The sequence below is a fragment of the Rhopalosiphum padi genome, chromosome 2 (genome assembly GCF_020882245.1).
Source record: "Rhopalosiphum padi isolate XX-2018 chromosome 2, ASM2088224v1, whole genome shotgun sequence".
Classification (NCBI taxonomy): domain Eukaryota; kingdom Metazoa; phylum Arthropoda; class Insecta; order Hemiptera; family Aphididae; genus Rhopalosiphum; species Rhopalosiphum padi.
The window spans coordinates 83492884-83515578 of record NC_083598.1 but is presented as its reverse complement, the minus strand read 5'-3'; the positions used below and the strand labels follow the sequence as shown (position 1 = coordinate 83515578).

General features: G+C 26.1%; 1 protein-coding gene across 1 annotated transcript in view; it reads right to left on the bottom strand.

The window, feature by feature from the left end:
• Window positions 1-21623, bottom strand: part of LOC132920107 (protein phosphatase PP2A 55 kDa regulatory subunit) — a 70282-nt gene extending 48659 nt beyond the window's left edge. The window contains exon 1 of the mRNA XM_060982188.1: window positions 21086-21623. The gene's annotated coding sequence lies outside the window, so the exon portion shown is untranslated. The remainder of the gene's footprint in view (window positions 1-21085) is intronic.
• Window positions 21624-22695: the final 1072 nt, after the last annotated feature.

Below are 22695 nucleotides of genomic sequence, written 5' to 3'. Positions count from 1 at the left end.
ATTTTTGGGGCGTTTAGCGGTATGCGAATGCATATACGACGGTATTTGCGGAAATAACGGGAAAACGATAGTACCTAATACCTATGTATGTATCGTCGGATCGCAACTTACGCCTCACCCCTCCCGCAGCAGCTGTCCCGGCAGCGCGCGCGCCCCAACGAACTTGCACAACAACAATCGTGTTACGTACGCCTACTTAACGTTTTATGCATAAGCATAACGGCTGCAGGTATGACGGGTATCCGCTGCTTAATACACTGTCGCGTTCCTACGACACACAATAATAATATTATTCCACGCCCGCCGTTGTATTACCTACGTCGTAATAATAATGTTTTCGGTGTCAGAGCGCTTATGTCAAATGTGTTTATACATTTCGTTTCGCACGCGAGCCCAGCAGCTTATCGCGGTACTATTGGGCACGCAGATAATCCATAATTATTTACACGTTGCCCGGGCACGGGTTCGTCGCCGCTCGCAAACAATAATCATTAATCGTTCAGTCGGGCTCGGGGCTACGCGCGAGTGTGTGCGCGTGTGTAATCGGAGGACTGGAAAAACTATTTGTTTTCTTGTCGGTCGACGACTGCAGTATAGACAAGTGCCGCCGCCGTCGGCCTAGTGATAAGCGATATCGAATTCAATTATGTGTCGACTCGGGACATTATAATTGAATTTAATAAAAAAAAAATGTATGTACTTGAAAATCAATAATAATATTGCCATACTTAAAAATTCCAGAGATCAGAATTTTCGAAATATAAATAGATTATTGTGTCGAATAACAGGATAGGGAATTGGGCATTCCGGGTGAATCACCCTGTATATGTAGAGGTTCCATATATACCTATGCCACGCCATCCCCACCATCAACCGACCACGGGTGCAGGATGTAATAACATGGTCCTGCGAGAATTCGCCACTGCTTCAGCTGATATAGGGGAAGCGGTATATATACAGCCCGGTATTATAAGGTCTCGTTTCCGGACCGTACTACAACTTATTTATACATAGTACATACATAATATTAAACATCATAATATATACATCGTTATTAAACGAATACACAATATTGTTATTGTTATAAGTAAATAATATATATACATAAACAGGGTGATTCACCAAGCATGCTCACCCTTTTTTTTTTAATAAAATAATCCAGTTGTTCAAAATTTAATTTTTGGAATTTCTAAGTATAACTAAGGAGCAAATTTTAAAATTATTGAGATTTTTTCGAACTATTTTGGGAGTGTTCTGTAGTAATATACACTTCCGTTTTTCGATTTAGAATTTCTTTTTCTTCTGAAAACTATTTAGTGGATATTTTTTTCGATTAAATTATTACATATACATTTGAATGAGTAATTTTTGATTTATTTAATTTTGTGCAACAATAAGGACAATGAGTCCATGATAATGGGTTTAGAGCATAAGAGAGATATTATGATAATTTGAAAAATAATTATATTTTTTATTAATCTATCAATATTTATCTAATTATATTTTATAATAGATTCAATATTGCAGTGTATCTATTATATATTTTTTCTAAAACCATTTTTAAGAACTTTTATTCTTAACATAAATAATTTGATTGAAAATCTAGACGTTCTTCGTTTTAAATTAGGTACAAAAACAAAGATAATTTACAAGAAATAATCAAAAGAATTTGAAAATATAGTTTTTAAATATGGTTAAAAATTCAAAAAAAAAGAATAAACAAATCAGAATATAAATAAATTCATTATTAAATGAACAAATTTGGATGAGCATGGTTGGCGAATCGTCCTGTATACACGGCCCTCCCCTTCGGTATATAGCAGCAGAGTAGTTTTATCACTTCGCTCTCGATGTGTGCGCGCACCTGCCCGTAACGGAGAGTATTTGAAGGGTTTTTTTTTTATACCCCATAACGACCGAGTAAAAGTACTGAGCAGTAAAGTCTATAGGTACGCTCCGAAATAAATATCTTGCCAAATTATTCCGGCGCGCTCTCGGTTTTAGTGGCGTGCGGAGGCATCGCCGAAATCCCACGAACACTCAAATGGTTTATGCCATAATCCTACGGTTTTATGCACCGCAAACGATTGTTTTTACAAATAAACACACGGCACAATCGGCTGGTCTACTGTCTTTTTCGTCATCACTATGCAGCGCGGCGTAACCGTCGAAGTTAAAGCTTAAACACGTATAGGTTTTTTTTTTCAATCGATTAACTGATTAATTGTTTTACGTCCATTCTCGCATATTGATTAATATCTGCGAGTTACCTACAAAAAATAGATTTTCGAAATATTTGAGCTATTCAAAAATCGAATTTGTCAAAACTCTCGATACGCATGAGTGCATGACGTATAGTCCTGAAAATTATAATAATTTAGTGAAAACTACTTTTTAAACAATAAATAGTTAAAGAACTTTCTATTATTTTAAAATAAATAAACTTTTGTGATATCATATTTACTAGATTTTTTTTGTTATCAACACGGAATTGAACTTTTAGTTATTCAATTTATAAAAAATTTTTACTACTGTACGACATCCCTCAAAAAGTTTGATATAATGAGTATAATAATATGGTATTAACTATAACTGCAAGACTTTTTTACATTTACTAAACAGTAAAAATATACTTTTGAGTAATTTAACGAGGTATCTAAATAGATTTAAACAATTATCAATTAAATTTTTAATCTTTAAAATTTATTACTTGGTACTAAAAATAAACTGTAGACTTTTAAACTTTATAATAAGTATCGCAAAAATTATAATAGAAGATTTAAACAAGTATTCTGAGCCGGAAATTGACATTATTGACTATATCGTTAATTTAATTCTATTTTTTTCTATTATTTTTATACTTTATACTCAGAATATAATTAAAAGTGTTAAAGGCAATCATCTTTTTTAAAATATGAACGAAAAACATTATCGACTGTATTAATATATGTACTAAACTATTATTACAAATGTATTTTCTAATATTTCTACTAGAAGAAATACATTTGATTAATTGTTAACTTAACGGAACATTTATGCTCTCATTTATGTAATCAAATAAATTGTATTTGACCTAAATACTGAATACTATTTCCAAGTCATTAATCGTTCAAATAATTTTATCCATCATAAATTTAGTGTTTTATGTTGATTATATTTTTCTTAAACAATTCGTTTTGTTTGTCAGTAAATATTAAAATAGGTTTGTAAATTAGTAAATTATTAACTAAGTTTATGTACAAATCGTATTGGGTTATACTTTGTCGATTTATTATTATTTTACATGGATATAACAATAATATTATATTTATACCATCGTCATTCATCATCTCAACATTTATAAATGGATACTTGAATTTATGTATAATGTATATGTATTGCGTATTGATGTGACCCAATTTAATTAGGTAAAGTTACCATTTAATTTTAATTTATTAATATTATGCTTTAAATAAATATCAACAACTTTACTTACAGAAATAAAAAAAAATGTGTAAATATGTGCTTGCAAAAATGAAGATTGAATTTTTTTTAATAAATTTTACAATAGCAGTGTTTAATATATTATATACCAAATACATATTACCGTGTTAGAAATTTATAATATCAATATCTATATATTGATATTACATTAATTTTTTTTGTATCAAAGGTCATAAAATATGTAAAAAGGGTGTTATTTTTTAAAGCTCATCTAGGTTAAGTTTATACTTGGCATACTCAAAATAATGTTGTAGGTATTATATAATACGTTTAACACAAATACATTAAACATGTATATATAATGTGTATACTGTACTTGCGCTATATTAGTACTTTGTCAATTAGCCTAATCAATGCTAACTGTTAGGTTAATTTATAGAAAGCTTTAAAATGTGTACTCTGTAATAAAGAAACAGTGTAATGTAAGAACTAATTAGTGACGATTTACTTTGTTTGAATTTTCTTTTTAAAAGCAAATAAAGTTAAGTACCTACTAATTTTTTTGTTTTTAATATCAACAACAAATCATAAAATGGATCAACAGACAAATTTTAAACGACATTTTTGAATTTGTGATCACATTTAAAAGAGCTCATCGGTCTATTTTCCATCATAGTGGTTCGGCCGTTGACATATATTGTTTGATTGACTCTTTTCACGTCCCAAAATCGATTATTATTTTATTAAGGAAATGGATGATTCTCCGATACGGCCGAGACAAACTATTGAATATGACTTTGCCCCCTTGTTGACGCATCCCTAGTGACGCACATACAACGTGTGTAAAAGGATATCAATCACGAGAAGAGACATTTGGGCGTATGTTACGCCATTTTACATTGCAAGACTTGCGTAACGCGCATTAATTAATAGGTTTTTATACTATAGATGCCGGGATAATAATAATAATTATTACTACTACTACTAATACTAATAATAATACTACTACTATTATTATTATTATTATTTTTACTATTATTAGTACAACACTTAGTGTTTAGTATTAGTAGTTGATAATATTATTTATTAATGTTATATGGTTACCGCAATAATGATGTATTGAATGTATTCAATATTATTACTCTGGAGGCTATTCATAAATATATCATACTTGACCTTTAACCCGATTATTATTTTATTATGCCAAATAATAAGTTTTATAATAGATAATATGTGTTTTGATGATATACATTTATGAATACATGAATTGTGTGAATTATATAACTTCATCATACGACTCATAATGATTATTATAGTTATAATTTACTACTTATAAGTTATAACAAAGCAATTATAAAGTATATCGTATATTATGTATAATAATTAACAAATATAACATATTTGATTGTAATATTATGTATATATTCACATCGTCAATGTAATGTGTAATTCATTAAACAATTTCTCTTCTACACTGTTAATTTACATAATATATGCACTTAAAATCTCATCCTTTGAGTATAATTTAAAAAATAATATCTTAATGATATTTTGTCGTTGGGTAGCATTTTGTTATTTTACAAAATATCATGTCTGTTTATGTGAAATGATTCACTACATTTTCATTATTATTTGCAATATAATATTGATACATTTTATTTCTCGTTGTCATTATACACCGGCATAATGTAAATGAAGCCGTGTCATAAATCATTAAATTATCAAACATGATTTACTAAAAAAGATTTATTATATATTTTACAGATTGCAGCATGAAAAATAAGAATTTCAAGTTGACGGTATTATAATAATACAATGTTTTAATATGAAAAAATATTTTTTACATACTAAAATAAGATTATTTATGTGACGTTATTTGCGTTGTTAAACCACCAATTAGAAAGAATAGAAAAAGTTCTATAAGTTTCGAGAACAAGTGCTATAAAATATATGAATTAAAACAAATTAATTAAGAAGTGAGAATAAAATTAAAGACTAAAGCTACTAATACTTGTGTCAGTAAAATCTGTTAAATCATTTTAGAGAATATTAAATGGTTTTCACAATATAAATTATTCTTATTCTATAAGCTTTTAATTGTACTCAACTAACCTTTTTTGTACTCAAAAAATATTGTTTTAAACTAGAGTGACAAATAATTTAATTTATTTTAACGGTTGTTATGTATAAAATACTTTTAATGTGTTTGGGTAAAAAATAAAAAAATATTTCAGTATTTTGAAAAGGTATACAAAGAACTAATAATTCTTGCATTTACTCAAAATAATAAAATTATTCAGCCAATAGGTTATTTTAAACTTGTATTTTAATGTAATAGATAAAAAAATGTTTGCTTTTAAGAAAATTATGTTACTATTATTATAAACTTATAAAATAATATTATGCTTTCTCCGAAACAATCGATTTGAAATTAAAAGAAAACCAACATAAATGTCTTTTGTGTTAAATTTTTAATGGTCTATTCAATTCTTTATGCAATGACCTCGGGATAAAAATCAAACGATCGGGAGTCACATTTCATTCAACAGGCAGTACAAACATTATCTTAATTATTTTTAAACAAGGTTTTTATTACTGTTCGTTTATTCTTTTTTTTAGAAATGAAAGTCTATATGTAACTTGGAACCGTATACATAAATGCCAACAGTTACCTTCTAAAAAACCACTTGTTTCGGCAATAACTCGATAATATTTCAGAGTCACGATGTACAGTGGCAAGCACAGCTAGTGTACTACTATTACACATAATATAGTCGATCCTTGAACCCACATCGTTTCAAACATGCGAACCATAAAATCCAACCAAAAAAAGCAAGCAAGGACAATTACGCTTTACGGCTAACAGTCTAGGTCAAGTGTACTATTTTAATGTTTAACGCGTTGAAATTATTAGTTTATTCACGTTATTTAATTCGTAATTATAAAACTATTTCTTTTAGTACAGAAAGAACGACAAAAAGTATATTTATTTACAGTAAGATATTTTATATTAACACTAATAAAAGTTAAGATATTGAAAAGCTAGATTTATATTCGGTTACAAAACAATGTAATAATACAACTCAAATAGTAAATTTTGAATAAACGTACATGTTATTTGAATATTTAAAATATTTAGTAAACAAAAAACTTAAATGAGAAAATATCGCTTAAAAATATTTTTACTGTTTAAAATGCACAATATGTAGAACTGCAAAACATTTACTTTAAAGTTGATTAAAATCGCATTTAGTTTAGATAATTACTTTTGGATGTTTAAAGTTTACTTAAAAAAAATTACTAGAAGATTGTCTTAAATTGTAATTAAACTGTGTATTTATATATATTTTTCTTGTAAAAATCGTTGATGCAATGAACATAAATAAAAATATTTAATGTATCGTTCATAGGCATAATCATATTATATTAATATTTAAAGTTAAGTTTGTAAAACTTAAAATCTGTACCTACTCGACGTACCGTGGCTACGCATTATAATTATCATTTACTAGTTACTATAACAAGTCTAGACAAATTGTTTAATTTATTCATGTGTTTTGTTAATGTGAAAATTCATAAGGATTTCATAAAAATGTACAAAAAAATTTGCATTTTTACGGATAATTTTTTGACAAAAAAAAAAATGAATAAAAATAAATTAATGCCCGTGTTCGTGACGTGCAAATAAAAATAAAAAATGTAAATGGCATATTTCTGAACAATATTCTACTCGAGTATGGGTTCGTGGAATCAAAATAGTAGCTAACACCTACGCTGAAAAAACCGTGTAGAATTAATACACAGTATTTATATATATTGTATACTCTTAACAGTTAACATAAAACCTAATGAAATAAGTGTAGTTGGTAAGTACCTAAAGAGTATGTAATAATGACAATAAAAGAAAATTCAACTGTTAGAAAATAATGGCCATGACGATTTATGATTTATATCTATTTTCAAACCAATGAAAAAATAACTATATGGTTTGCCATTATTTTGAATTTGACATTTTGAACGAAAGTCCAAGGATTTGCTTGTTTCAGTCGTATACATTATATGTTGCTAGGCACGAGTTAATATCCACGATATTACTATAGATTAATACTTTTTTTATATATTACACTTTAGGTTATTATTACTTATTTAAATTTTATTAACATCGATTTTAACTAAATACAGTTCTATGTAAGTTGAACTTTATATAACTTGTTTAAATGCGCGGTTTCAGGTTTGAATCTTTTGAAATATTCAAAAATATTTTTTATTATTTTTTAATTTATTTTATGTTTTTGGTTGTTTATACGACGTTGTTGTTGTAAATATTTTCCATTCATGTACAAAGACTTGATAATTATATACGTTGTAGGTTAGTTTGTTACAAATAAATCATAATGATAGTGGAATCGTTAATTTTCAATCAAATTCATAGAATAATAATTAACGCTCTAAAATTAATTTGTATACATCATATAACATAAACACTTCATGTTTCATAGTCTAAGTATTATGCAAAATACATCGGCAGTCAAAACTTGATGAAACTTAGTACGCCTGAATAATACTTTGTTTACCGTAAAATGATTAATAATGACATATATTGGTTATCAAATTATAAGTGCATATCATTTGGAATGTCTAAATAATAATATATATATAATATTTATAAAAAAAAAAATATTGTTTTTTATTTTGATATGAAACTGTAAAATATATTATAATATATATTTTATACAGTATACTATATAATATTGATTAGAATTAAATTTGAGAAGATATACTATTAACGGTTTCTTGTGTACAAATATTTGTTTTTTTTTAATTAAATTAAATTTAAGGTTAAGTAGAAATTTGTTAATTTGTTATTCATTTTATTTTTTATTTAAAATTAAATGTAAAATGTCAATTTTTTTTTTTAATTTAACGATGTATTACTTTTTAATTTCAAATCAGGTTGGAAAAGTGCTAATTAATAAATTTAAAAAAAATAGTTTATTATACTGTTCCAAAATATATCAGAGTTAAATTTAAATGAAATGTATTTATTTATTTTTTTTTTTTTGATAATAAAGGTAATAAATATTTTTTTACTAAAATAATGTAAAATATTACTAACACTTTTTATGTGTTTTTTTTAGATTTGACTATAAAATTAACGAAAATTATTATTTTTCTTTCATTGTACTTGCAACTTTTGCTAATGTTTGCTATTGCTAATGTTACACAATCTTGTCAATAATTTCAAATACTTACAAAAATATTGAGTTTTAGTGTTATATACGACATACTATCGAGTATTTTCGTTATAAATTATTTTGTACAATTCATTTTTACGATTAAATGTATACATTATTATCAAAAATAGAACCTAGGTATTATTATTATAATCTGTATATGATAATCATGATAAAAATTAAGAAAATTAAATTGAAACCATTGGGGCCAGACCTCCGAAAAATACACATGACGATTAAACTTACACGAGATAAATAAATTAACCGAGACTTCCGCTCTATTCAAGGACTAATTTTAAAAACGGGATAGTTGCCAAAATCAACTTTCAATTCACAGACAGATTGTGGAGAATATGGGTTAGCAGATACGCGCAGGCTTTATGATAATAATATAATACATATTATACACCTTCAGTAATTTCAAGGACTGTGATTTTTAATTTTAATCATTGATTATTGTAACTTATACTTAAAAAATATCCGGTCCCAACTGTTTCCATATTACACAGGTTTCATTGTATTATCTATAATTTAAATACATTATTAAATTATAACAGGCGAGATCACAAACCTAAAACGGTATAATATAATGTTCAATAATCAATATTATAATAAATTTTCAATATACTTAAATTTAAAAAAAAACCAATTGAGAGTCCACATTTGCAAAACGGAAAGAGCGTAAAACAAAAAAAAAAAACAAAAGGGAGGATGGCGAAGAATGAGAATAAGTATAGTTATACTATATTATACCATAATTTATAATTATTGTATAAACAATACTGTTAATTATTAATAATCCGATGAAAAAAATTACTTTTTTTTAATTTTATACATACCTTTTCAAGCGATTGATTGTTAAAATATCATTGTTAATTATAAAAATATAAATATATTATATAATATAGAAGCTTCAACACCTTCAAACAAATATTTGTATTTTTACAATTTATTAATTTAAATTAATTTTTATTCTTTATAGGTACTTTAATTAAATTAAATGTCAATAAAACATTTATCGGTGAGTACAAAGTATACAGATATTATTTTATAAATATATACCAATACCACCACGAGTAATTGATTATTTAATAAATACCGATTTAATACGATTGATCATTGTTTCTTGGTCAATCGTGGATAATTATAATGTTGAATACATTCATCGGTATTTGATTCGTTTCATAATATATATACTCAAGAACATTTAGGTACTTAAAAACAAATTTACACTTCTTATAATGATGCAAATTACACGTTAGGTAAGTTAATTACCTTAATGTGCAATCGTTACTAATAATAATACATACTAAGGTAACATATTTTGTTAGAGTATTAATCATTATAAGTTATAACTATATATTTAAAAATAATTACAATAAAAAAATATATATCTATTTAATTAATTGAGTAATTTAAGTGAAGATAATTTGCATTAATCTTTTTCATTACATGTAAGTTATCATTTCTGTGCAGATGGTAATAAATATTATTACTTATTAGTAAACTATTTAATTATTACTATGAATCTAAATAATAAAATAGAAAATAAATCATGTCATACATATTTTATTTTGAACGTTTAATCAAAATATTTACAATTATAAATTATATAATAATATAGGTTTTAATCTTTCTATCCAAGTTAATATATTATTTATGGTTTAAATTGTATAATAATATGTATTAAATTAGCGATGACAGAAATAACGACATTAGCGTCTTACAAAAAGATACATCATGACAAGGAAAACCATGATTTATGAAAATAATGCTATATAAAAAAAAATATTATTAGATCCCATGGTCAATACATACAAGCCATAAGACTATTTAATCCTTTCAATGACACGATTTTGTAAATAGGATTGGAGATTTTTAAGAAAAAAATGTTGATTTGTGGATGGACAATGATTTTAGGAGTTGAGTATTATTGAAAGTGAATCTCGTTGGTACAGCAAAAGTTCAAGGAAAATTCAAAATCCCATAAAAAAAAAAAAATGACATTGAAAATCCCGCATTGGATAGATATTGATATATATATATGATAATATAGAATACGGGTTGAGCTGTGTACTTGCTCCAACACAACAAAGGCCATCTAACTGTATAAGTAAATATAATTTCACACGGAATACCTACCGAATAAAGTAAATTTTTTTATACATTGTTTGAATATGGATTACAAATGAGGAAATGTTTTTAGTGAATGCATTGTCTTACTATACCTTTTTTGTTTTCCATCATATAGGTGTATAAACAACAGGTATAAAGTATTTATTGAAGCGCATATTATAATTTACAAGTATACGTATGTTTAAAATTAGTTAATATAATATGTTAACTCAATTAGATTTGTATATTGTCAATGAAACTAAAGTCAAATTATTTAATGTTTAAATAGAACCGTAAGATTTATTGAATAATTAAGAGTTGTGAGCAATATCAAGTTTTTTCACATATTCACATCTTTTTTGAGTTAATAATCGTCAAATGGTAATATTGTGAAATAAATGTAACTAATTATAATGTATGTCCTTAATTTATGTTTTAATATTTTTTATGATATAAGATAAAATTAAATTTCATATTAGTATTAAAAATTTAATGATGCAAATTATTATGGTTTGTATAATAATAACTTGTTGTTTTTCATTGTATGTATTTCTTTATAAAGTTACAATAACAATTAATTAGTTTGATGCTTTGAAAATTGTTTTTGGCTTACTACCTACATCTTATTAACGTTCGTTTACTATTTTCGTTCTTAATAATATTGTGTAAACTGAAATCATATGTCTTTTTTGCGATATGAAATTCAAAAAGATTAATAATCTACAAAAATATATTATAATTATCTAAATTGTTTATAATAGTTTTGGCACGATTTTTGGTTATGCGTACATTTACAAGAATAGTAAGCTCCAATGACGTCTGTTAAATCTAAGCTAAGGAAGCAGCCAGCAGGTGTATTTTAAAGTATTTATAACATATATCATAACGAATAACATTTTCTAGTGTATTAGTTATTAAATTTTAATACCTACCTTCATAAAAAAAAAAAAATAGGTAATTTAATTTAAGTTTTAATTTGATGTTTAACAATTCTATTCAACATCTATGTATATTATTATTTTAAGACCTTTATTGTTTCATTTATCAGTTTAAATTGGTTAAACCTAATAGTACTGAGTAAATTTTTAATTGAATAGCAGAATTAAAGTTTGATATTTCAATTTAATTAAAGTAAGATATCTAAAAAATAATAATATATTTTGTTATAAGTAGCAGAAAACAAAAATATATCATTATTATGGTTTGCTAAAATGTTATAAATATTTAATTTTTACTAAAAACAATTTATCACTATAGGTAGTCAGAAGCATGATTGGAAGTCATTAGTTTATTAACGATGTTTAATGTGTTTTATTAATATTTCAACGTTTTCAATACGCTCTTCAATATTTTTATAATAGTTATACAGGTAGACAACAAAGATAAATACAATTTGGTTCAAATTATATTCCTATAATACAGTAAAAATGTGAAATGAAATACAATACATTATATACATTATATGTATACTACTATGTATTATGTCTAACTATTCAAGTTCATAACTCCAAATACTCTAATATAATTGTAAAAAAACTGTCAGTGTACAGTTTATTTACAATAATTTTTTTTAGAATAAATACATGTATTTCTATTTTTTTTATGTTGATTCTTCGGTTAAATTATTTTTTCTAGTTGAGGTTTTTAAGATTGATTATAGTTTATAACATAATTCAAACTCTGTTTAGCGTTAAATAATATTTAAGCAGTAAGCATCCATATCATTATTTGTGTTAACAGGTACTTAAATATGATTGTCTACTTAAATGAACTTATTAAAAATAGTTTGCAGAAACAAAAATTATACACAATAACGAAAAAAAAACAGGAATATTGCATAATAAAATTGGTTTTGAATATTATATAAAGAGCTTTAAATCATTCATGACTAGCTATTATGTTGTTGACGGGTCGAACGAAGGAGCTTTCGTATATATATAATTATGTTAAAGGCAATTATAAAACATTGATCATCCAGGGATGTCTTTTTATATAATTTTGTTTTATAGAAAGTAAACTTATTACTTTTTTTAGTTTTAGAGCAACTACTACTGACTAAACAAAGTTCAAACATAATAATATAATACATTTTGCTGAATTAAAATACATCTATCAATTAGAACGGTTTATTTTGTATCATGATATAGTAAACTATTTAGGTATACAAATATTGGATGTTTGGATATTTGAGATGAATTTTTATTTTACAATTTCAAAACTGTATATCTACTTATAATAACTAATTTACATTGGTACTTACCTATAAATACAGTAAAAATTGTATTTTAATCATCCTAATTATTAACTACAGTTATGGTGGCTATTCAATATCACGTGTCAAAGTACTCTATTTTATTATATTTCCGTCCAGTTTTTATAACACGTATTTCTAAATAATACAAGTACCTATAATGGTCAAGTAGGAAGTTATTGTATCAAAAATCTAGACCTAATTGGAATGTAAAAAAAAAAACGTGAATGTCACATGGATATCAATTCAATATGATTCAAACACTGTTACTGTGTACGTATATTGTTTTTTGTTGTTGTTGTTTTTTTTAACTTTGGTAAATTATAGACGTGTGGTGTCAGAGTAATTGGGATGAAAAATAAATGAATTTTTATAAGTGAAAAATAAAAATCAACAAAAAGATACAATTTTTCGGAAAATGTCGGCGTGTAAAATACTTATTTAATTAATTTTGTACATATTATGTCATAATATATTAACTTGTGTAAATTTATGGGTTACTTAATATCTTACAATAAGTATTATAAATGTTTAAATTGATACAAATAGCATTTCAATATATTATTATTTTTATGCTTACTCTTAGTGTAGGATGAAAAATTTAAACAATTATTACATGTTTAATACAAATATGGAAAAATTATTTCCTATCTCAAACCTTGACAGAAATTCAAAATAATTAACTAAAATACATTTATATTTTTGAAGAATCGTCTAAAAATTTGTGATTTAATACAACAAGAAGTAAGAATATTCGATTTATAGAAGTATGAAGATGATGCAAACATTCTGTTTAAAAAATATTTCTCTAAATCGACATAAACTTACCTATGTGTCGGTGCTTCACAGAAATATCGACAATAAAACATTTTTTTAAATGTTATACTGAACACATTAATATAGCAACGTGCAAACATAGGAAGGTACCTACATAATTCATTTGTCGGTACTAATATAAATGAATAAACTTACAATAAAATAAATAGCAAGCTAATGATTTTATATTCATTTATATTTTTTTGAGTTAAATATATATAATATATATATATACGTATATCCATAGTTAATCGAGTCGCAGGTACTTTTATTTTTACAATTGAAAATGACAAATGCCAAACTGCTGCTTAATAAATTTACTTCCTTTTTTTTTTTGAATAACTGTTATTTTGTTATTAGATTACTAAAATTAATATCTCAAGTTTTTGAATATTTTAAAAGTTGTCTTAATTTTTTAATTCTCTTTTTGGCCATAATATTTAAATGAAGCCATAGAACATTAATTTGTTTGTTCCATTACATTATGCTGAACCGTTAGATGGTAAGTATTGTAATTTAATTGATAAATTCGATTGTTATTCGTTACACTGCTGTATAATGATAAGCATAAACGTGTATTGCAATATCTTATATTTTCAGAAACAGCAAAATACGTTTTGACATGAAAAAAATATCAACGATAATATCTCCTTAGTATAATATGTTATTCAGATATTTAATCAAAATTGTTTTTGTAAGAGTTTATGCATTATAACATTTCAATATATGTGTTTACTTTTGATTGTTCTTGAAAAACATTAATCTTTATGTTGTTATATAATATGAATAATACATCATACACAAGTGTTACGCAGAATTATAGGTATTAAATAAACATAACATTGTTTTCAAATTTCAAATCAGACTTAAGGTAAAGAAGTTGATGGCAAGGATTCGTTTTTAGAAATCCATTTTTTTTTTATCAATTATTATAATTCAAGTATTAAACATATTTAAAAATTAAAAATATATACTGAGCGATAGTTATTAGTTTACTTTTTGTGTTACTATCTAGTTCTAGTATAGTAATAAACTAATAATAGATATTTAACAACATTTTTCATCTATTCATAGTTTTTAAGTTTAGCGGGACCGTGTCACGCCTTGTCAATCTAAAATCTACGTGAAATATTACATATAAAATTTTGATGCTAACACTTCCAAGTAAGCTCCTAGTATTTTATGAGTATTTTATCAAAAAATCCTATTGTATTTTAAGAGATCTTCCAATATAATATAAATAATTAACAAATTTATAACTTTTTCGGTAATAAGTTGACATAAATTAACAAAAACCCAAGCGAAAATTTAATATGGATGTACCAGAGACTAAGTGTAACTAAAAAGTTTAAACACAATTGTTCTCAATATTATTTTACATACAATTAAACAATAGGTAGAGTAAAATTAAATAAATCAAAACTTGAATTTGGAATGATGTCTAAAGTTAATTGTTTCATGCAACATTAATAGCTAAGCATAGATTTGATATAATATACGAGAATATTAAATTCAATTAGTAAATTGTTTATATAAATAATCTATGTGTTTATCATGGTTTGATGTTCGGAAGGTTTGTATGCAAGTCTAGTAATAAAATAATAAAAAGTCAAATTTAAAGTGAAAATAAATATTATTATATCACATTTGATAATCAATTAGACTTATTATTTTATTTAAACAGGGATATTGTATCAATAAGATTATCATAACATTCTATAAAAATTATAATAATTTCATAATCATGAATATGATGAATCGAGTTCAATTGAAACTATATGTAAAACCTATTTATCAATAAAAATCAATTAAGTTATTGGTAAACACTTATAGAAACATAGTATTATGACATTATATAATTCATACTTTATTTATATTATTACACAAATAGTTTTATTGGACATAATACGAATAATTTATCACCAAAGTAATGAAATACGTTTTATAATTTATTATTTAATATTTTTTTTTGAATTAATTTGCAATTTTAAGTTTTATTAAAAGTTAGATAATGTGAATTTCATCATATAAAAAGGTAAAAATATTCACAAAAATATATATCTCGATTATTGTGTATTGTTCAAACCCATTGTGCTTAAATGCGCACTAAAACGTGAACAAAAAATTAAGATGTGCATTTTTTTTCAAAGTCATCAAAAATCCACCGCGCTGTTATCATAGGGTACTACTCGTAAATATTTATTCACCTTTGAGAAAAACGAATGCGTTATTATTATTATAAATATTTTTTTTAAAGTTTTCATTTTGTTTGTTTGCCAAAGTATAGAACTTCTGCACAAATTGACGGAATAACAACAATAGTATTAAAAGAGCCTCGTGACAGATACCTATAACGACTCATGTGACGGATGTGAAAACAAAAGATCTCGAGTAAAACTATACATTCGTCACGTTTGCTCGGGAGATATCAAGTTTTCAAAATTCGCATGTCTCCGTTTCGCGAAATACCTGCAGCGTATCCGATCTTCGTGGCGTGTGCGTGTGCTTACGAAATGTCCTCGCAGAGTACAAACAAAAGGGACAAAATAGACGCCAAACATACTCGGCAGTCGGCACGCACGTCGTAAAAACTTGTGCCGAGTGTCATTGTGTATCCGCTCTCGTCGTACATGTTATATATTATTATTATTATTATTATTATTATAATGAATGTATTAGCAGCATAAAACGCATCCTGCAATGACACCACGCCGTCTGGGCTGGCCGCGGTAAGCATTTCGTCTCCGGTTTATCGCGGTGTACATAATGCATTTTGTATATTGTATCAACGTGTTCAATTATATTTTAATCACAGTACACCTATATATATATATATATATATATATATATATATACGTCACTACTAGACATAATAATAATTATGTATAATATCATCACGATAACGATATTATTAAAGTACGTATACAAATAATTAATAAACGACGTACTATGTAACAAAATCTGGTTCGTACATTTTGGACGACATATTTTTGACAGTAATGTGCTCATAAATCTTAAACTATTTTTTTTTATTGCATTAGACTTCAATATTAATAAAATGTTGAAGTGATATTAAAAAAAACATGATACGTACGTATACCATTCAATTATCAATTAATTTAATCAAATCACTTGTGAACAATAAACAAAATAATTAGTTTTAATGTTTTAATTAAATTCTAAGTTAATTATCGGGCAATGCAGATATAACTGTTGTCATTAATTATTATCGTGTATAACGTAATAAAAGGAAGATAAAGAAATTAGATAGAAAGAAAATTATTCACATACGTTTGACAATAAAACTTTCCAAAATTCAAAAGATGTATTGAATATGCCTTCATATGAACACACACACGTGGTTGAAAATGAATCCATAAAAAAAATATACTTCATTTGTTATTGTACTAATATAACATATTATAGTATAGATTATAATTTTTATAAATAAAGGTAATTAAAAAAAAATAAAATATATACACATTTTTTGAATTCATATACCTAATCGTAGATTCTATAATAGTATGATAAATACATAATAATAGCCAACAGGTTTTATTATAATGATAAAAATATAGACTTAATTACCTATATAAATCAAAAAAATTGTGCATTTTATAGACAATGGCACTTAATAGTACTTAGTATACTTTTTTTTTGTGTGTACTTATTGGGAAGAAAAATGATTTTTGTTTACTGAAAAAATGTTTTAGAGGTAAAACCTTTTTTTACTCCGCAGTCCACATAGATTACACTCAAATTATGCTTCTACCTAATGGGATAATTCTACATTATTTTCGATGTTTTAACTCTTATTTGTTTTTAGTTTCTTTTAACATTATTGTTGTAATATAGGTAGGTATAAACAAAATAACCCATTTATTTTATTTAACTGGGTAAATATTTGTAATTGATTTATTCATCTCTAAACCAAAATGTAAGCATTATTTAATTCCTTTTAGTTGCTTCTATCCTAAATGTTTACAATTTTCTTGTGTAAAAAACGTATATCATTATTTACGTTGGGTATACATAATTATATGATGTACTGATTATAATATTTAAGAATCATTTTATGCATTCGGTAGAATACATATTATGTCTCATGCAAAATTAATATAACATTTGAGAAATGCTTTGAATATATTATATGAGTTGGAAGATAGTTTTAAATTTTCTGTTTTTGAACCATCGTGAGTATTTGACGCCATTGTTCTCAAAAACGACTTGTTGAAAGTAACATAAGAATCTTAAGAGGACAACACAATGATCCATAACAATTAGAGATTTTATAGTTTATACAAATTTCCATATACCTCTATTTTACATATTACATATGTCTACTTTTGAAGAGGATGCAAAGTAAATACGCTCATTCTCCACAAAATAATTAATCAAACTGTTGTTTTAGGTAGAAATAACATACGAGTAAATACAGGCAAGCAGGTAAATATTATAAATTTAGTTTATTCAATTACGTATTGCATGGACGATGTGATTTATTATTTATTATTTTTAATTTTGATAAATTTATTATTTTATGAAATATTTAAAGGGGTAGATCTGAACGAAAAATCTACATCATCAAAAAACTTTACCAAGGATTTAGAAGGATAAAAATCTTATACTCCTTGTTAAATTACTGCTCAGCGCTGCAATTAAAATTTACTACAGTAATAATCTACTTTTAACCTACGTGTACCTAAGCAGCATCCTAAACAAAAATTACAAATTGCAAACTTATCAAAATAAATTTCTGAAAATAGTACTAAAATTATCATGGTTAATGCATAATAAATAGCTTAAAAACGACATTGGATTATCCCACTTATTATTTGGATAACAAATCAAGTGCCATTTTAAAAACTTCCACGACACGCTTAATAAAATCAAAATAGCTCTCCCTTTTCTAAAATCATCGAATAAAACTCTAAACTAGACTAAAACTACGCATTTACAACTAATTAGACAAATTATAAATAATACATTTATTTTTTTAATCACCCAATAAAATGTTATATAAAACGTATATTTTAAATTATATAACTATAACGTATAACGTGTCCTTTACTTTGTAATACTAGTATAAAACTGTAACACTGTAGTTGTAACATTGTGAAAACATTTATTCCGGGTTGAATAAACAATCACTAAACGTTAAATGAATCAATAGTGAACTAATGGGCTCTTAAATATGATTTAGTGGCCAATGATTGGTCCATAATATTTTAGTGTACCATTAAATTAATCAATTTTTGATGCAACTTTGCCGTGGAATAAGTAATAATAATAGATAATAAAAAAATACTATTTAAATGCATGCAGATATTAAACATAGGTAAATATATGTGATTATATACAACAAGTTAATGCTTACAACATTATAACTACTTAGAACGTTTTTCATTTTAAGCTAGAAGAGTTGTTTATATCCTCACTGGTTTTACCTATTGTCTTATTTTTTATGATCATAAATACTAATAACTAGTAAATAATTCGTTAATATTTAAAGATTATAAGAATGCATTTCCAAAATATTTTTTCCGTAATTCTTTATACACAAAATATATGAACAGATAAATATTTTTAACATAAAAAAAAATAGAATTTCAACTGTTGATAAAAAGTTTGATGTATTTGCTATTTAAATTAATCATATTATTTAAAAATTTGAAGTAATTAGTGAAATGGACAAAAATACTTGACTATTTACATAAATTGACAAAAAACATTTAAATAACAGTTAATTTATAAAAATAAATTTATTTTAAATTACATTGTTTGTAGTACCTATTATAATTAAAATTACGTTTGATCAATTAAAACCAGTTTTTGATTCTGAAAAAAATAAGCTATTTCTATCCTATTCTGTGTTCATTTCTTTAAAATATTATATATTATTTTTTGCACAGTTTATGAAACTAAATAAATAATGAAATAAAGTAAAATATTTCAAAAAGTTTAAAACTACGTTTTATTTATTTTAGATTTCGAGCAGTGAAGTATTGGTTGTACAATAGTGTATTTTTTATTCATGTCGTTTTAGGTATACTATATTTGGTATAAAAAAATAAATTTACAACCCATAACATATTTATGCAATGAGTAAATTAAATATATATCTATTTATTATTTTAAGTTATAACGGATGATTGATTAGAGAAATCATTATTCCTATTTACTAAGGTTATTTTTTTAACCAAATATTATTTATTTATTTTTTAATTCGTTTGCTGAATTTAATTTAAAAATCATTTATGTTTTTATGTTTATATTCTAGTCATAAAAATACATTTTTATTTTTATTTGTATTAATAAGAATTTACATTTTTTTTGTTTAAGGTTTTATGAAATTTATTTTATGTTTCAACTGATAACAAAATGATTAAAAGTAACATTTTATACTTTAACTAATAAGTAATAAGCACTTTTAAATATTCATTAAAAAGAAGATTAAATAATGATTTAAGCTTTAGCAGTAAATGAAAACACTATTTAAAATGGATATATTATTTATTTTACAAAAAAAATTTTTTTATTGTTTTTTAAAAATAATTTTTCTTGTTACTATTAAAAATAAATTGAAAGTTATGAATTTTCATAAAGTGAGCATACTAGTGTAAACGATTAAGCAATTTAGTGATTAAAATAATTTTAAATTCTATTTTCTTTCACTATATTTGCATTATCATAATTAAGTCAACAAAACTATGACTAATGGAGATTTAAAATTTTGGACAAAAACCTTATTAATTGTTTATTAATTTATCAAAACAAGTAGGTAGATGGAAAAAAATGTATATTTATATTAACCATTATACTAAGAATTTTTATTTTTTTTAGAATTTTAATTTCATAAATGTATGTAGGTAGATAATGGTTATACATATTATATTTTTGGAATTGTGTTTGGAGAGGATATTTACAGGAATAATATATAAACTCAAACCTTTTACTTCATTATTCTAGAATGGGTATTTATCAATACCCCGTACGGTAATAAATACGACAGAGCATAAATTGTATAGTCACCAGTAAAATATATACGGTATAAATCATATGACATATAGAAATGCGGTGGAAATTAACGACTAAAAAAGAATTTTATTTTAAAATCAATTTGTATATTATGTAGGTTGATGGTCTTGCGTTAAACTTAACTTGTCAGCGATCAAACCGAAGAAATTCGAGCTTTATTGGTATGCTACATTTAGTTAATATTATTTTCACGTGGTAGTCGACTTACCTTAAAATAGACGTTCCTTGCGGAGATTGGACGCATTTTCAAACGTCGAATGTATCGTGGGGCTGCGGAACTCACGAGAGCGCACTAAATCGAAATTTCAACCACAGCGAATGAAAATAAAAATTTTAAATTAAATTTCGTTTCGAACTCAACAATCGATTTATCTAAGTGAAAACGGCCGACTCGTATGTATACGACAAGCGAGTGCGGTGTGCGGTGCTCGCGAGTAGGTCGACCGTTCGAGTGTGCAATAATTCCAATAGTGTCCGATCGATGTCGGTTGGAAACCGAATTATTTAATTAGGCACGTAAATCGATACGGGAGATCCGGGCAACGGACGAGTTGACGGCGGCGGAACGCGAGAAAAATTTAAAAAAATATTTTAACGAATCGACGTAAACGGAAAACGCGAATTGGGTTTCGAATTTTTCGCCGGGCGCGATCGTACGGTCAACACACTCGCACACGAGTGAGTGAGGGGACTCGAGAGATGGTATTCGCGAAACGTCGCGACGGTGAGCTAGCGCAACGTATAATGGCTCGAATGTGTGTGTGTGTGTATGTGTGTGTGCGAGTGTATTTGTGTGTGCGCGCGCGCGAGCCCGTCGGTCTGTGTGTGTGTATATCCACGCGGTCGGTCCGGGGGGAGTCCCCTCCGGCCCGTAGAGCGCGCACGCGGTGGCCGCCGCCGCCGCCCGTGAGCTGTGTGTGTGCGGTATGTGTGTCGCGGCACAAACAAGTGGAAAAACAATAACAACAAAATGATAATGACGATAATCATATTATGACGACGACGACGACGGTTATTTTATATCGAAACGATCACGACGACGGCCTGTGGGTCATCATTGCGATCGCGTGTATAATATATAAATATATATATATTTGCGGAGAATTGACGATGGGCACATCTGCGGGGTGTTTGCGGGTACGAGTAGGGTAGTTTCGTTCGTCGAAGTGTTCGGATTCGGTCAGTCGCACGACAGGACTTGAATGTTCATATTTAATAAAGTTCGTATAATAATTGTATGTATTCCTATACATGGGTTACTGCGAGTGTATGCGACTACATAGCGTTTATAACGAATTACGACAAGTCGCCAAACGAATATACGCATAATACGCGCCATAATAATAATATATAGTAAATACCCATAATAACGTGAACTTTGATGTCGGTATGACTCATGGCGTACATTGTAACCGCCAGGATGTGCTGACCTGTATCTGCTATATTATGTAATACGTATATTATGGCGAACTTAACGATTATCAACGGTAGACAGACTATAATATGCTCACCGCATTACAATATATATATATATATATATATATATATATATATTATATTAATTATAAAGTTCAATTATATTTTTCTCTTTAAAAGTTTAAACCGTCCTGTGCTTTCGTGTAATAATAATTTTTTAAATCACTTTAAATTTTTCTTCTATACTGCAAGTTTTGTCCTAAATCTCCAAAGCTTTCGTGTATTTGTTCTCGTGTAGAACGACACGGTTTAGTATTAAAGTTATACTCGGAATTTTCGGCAGATAGAATGCAGGCAGGATTGACTGTGCATTTCAGTTTCCTAGTATATTGCGGATATGCT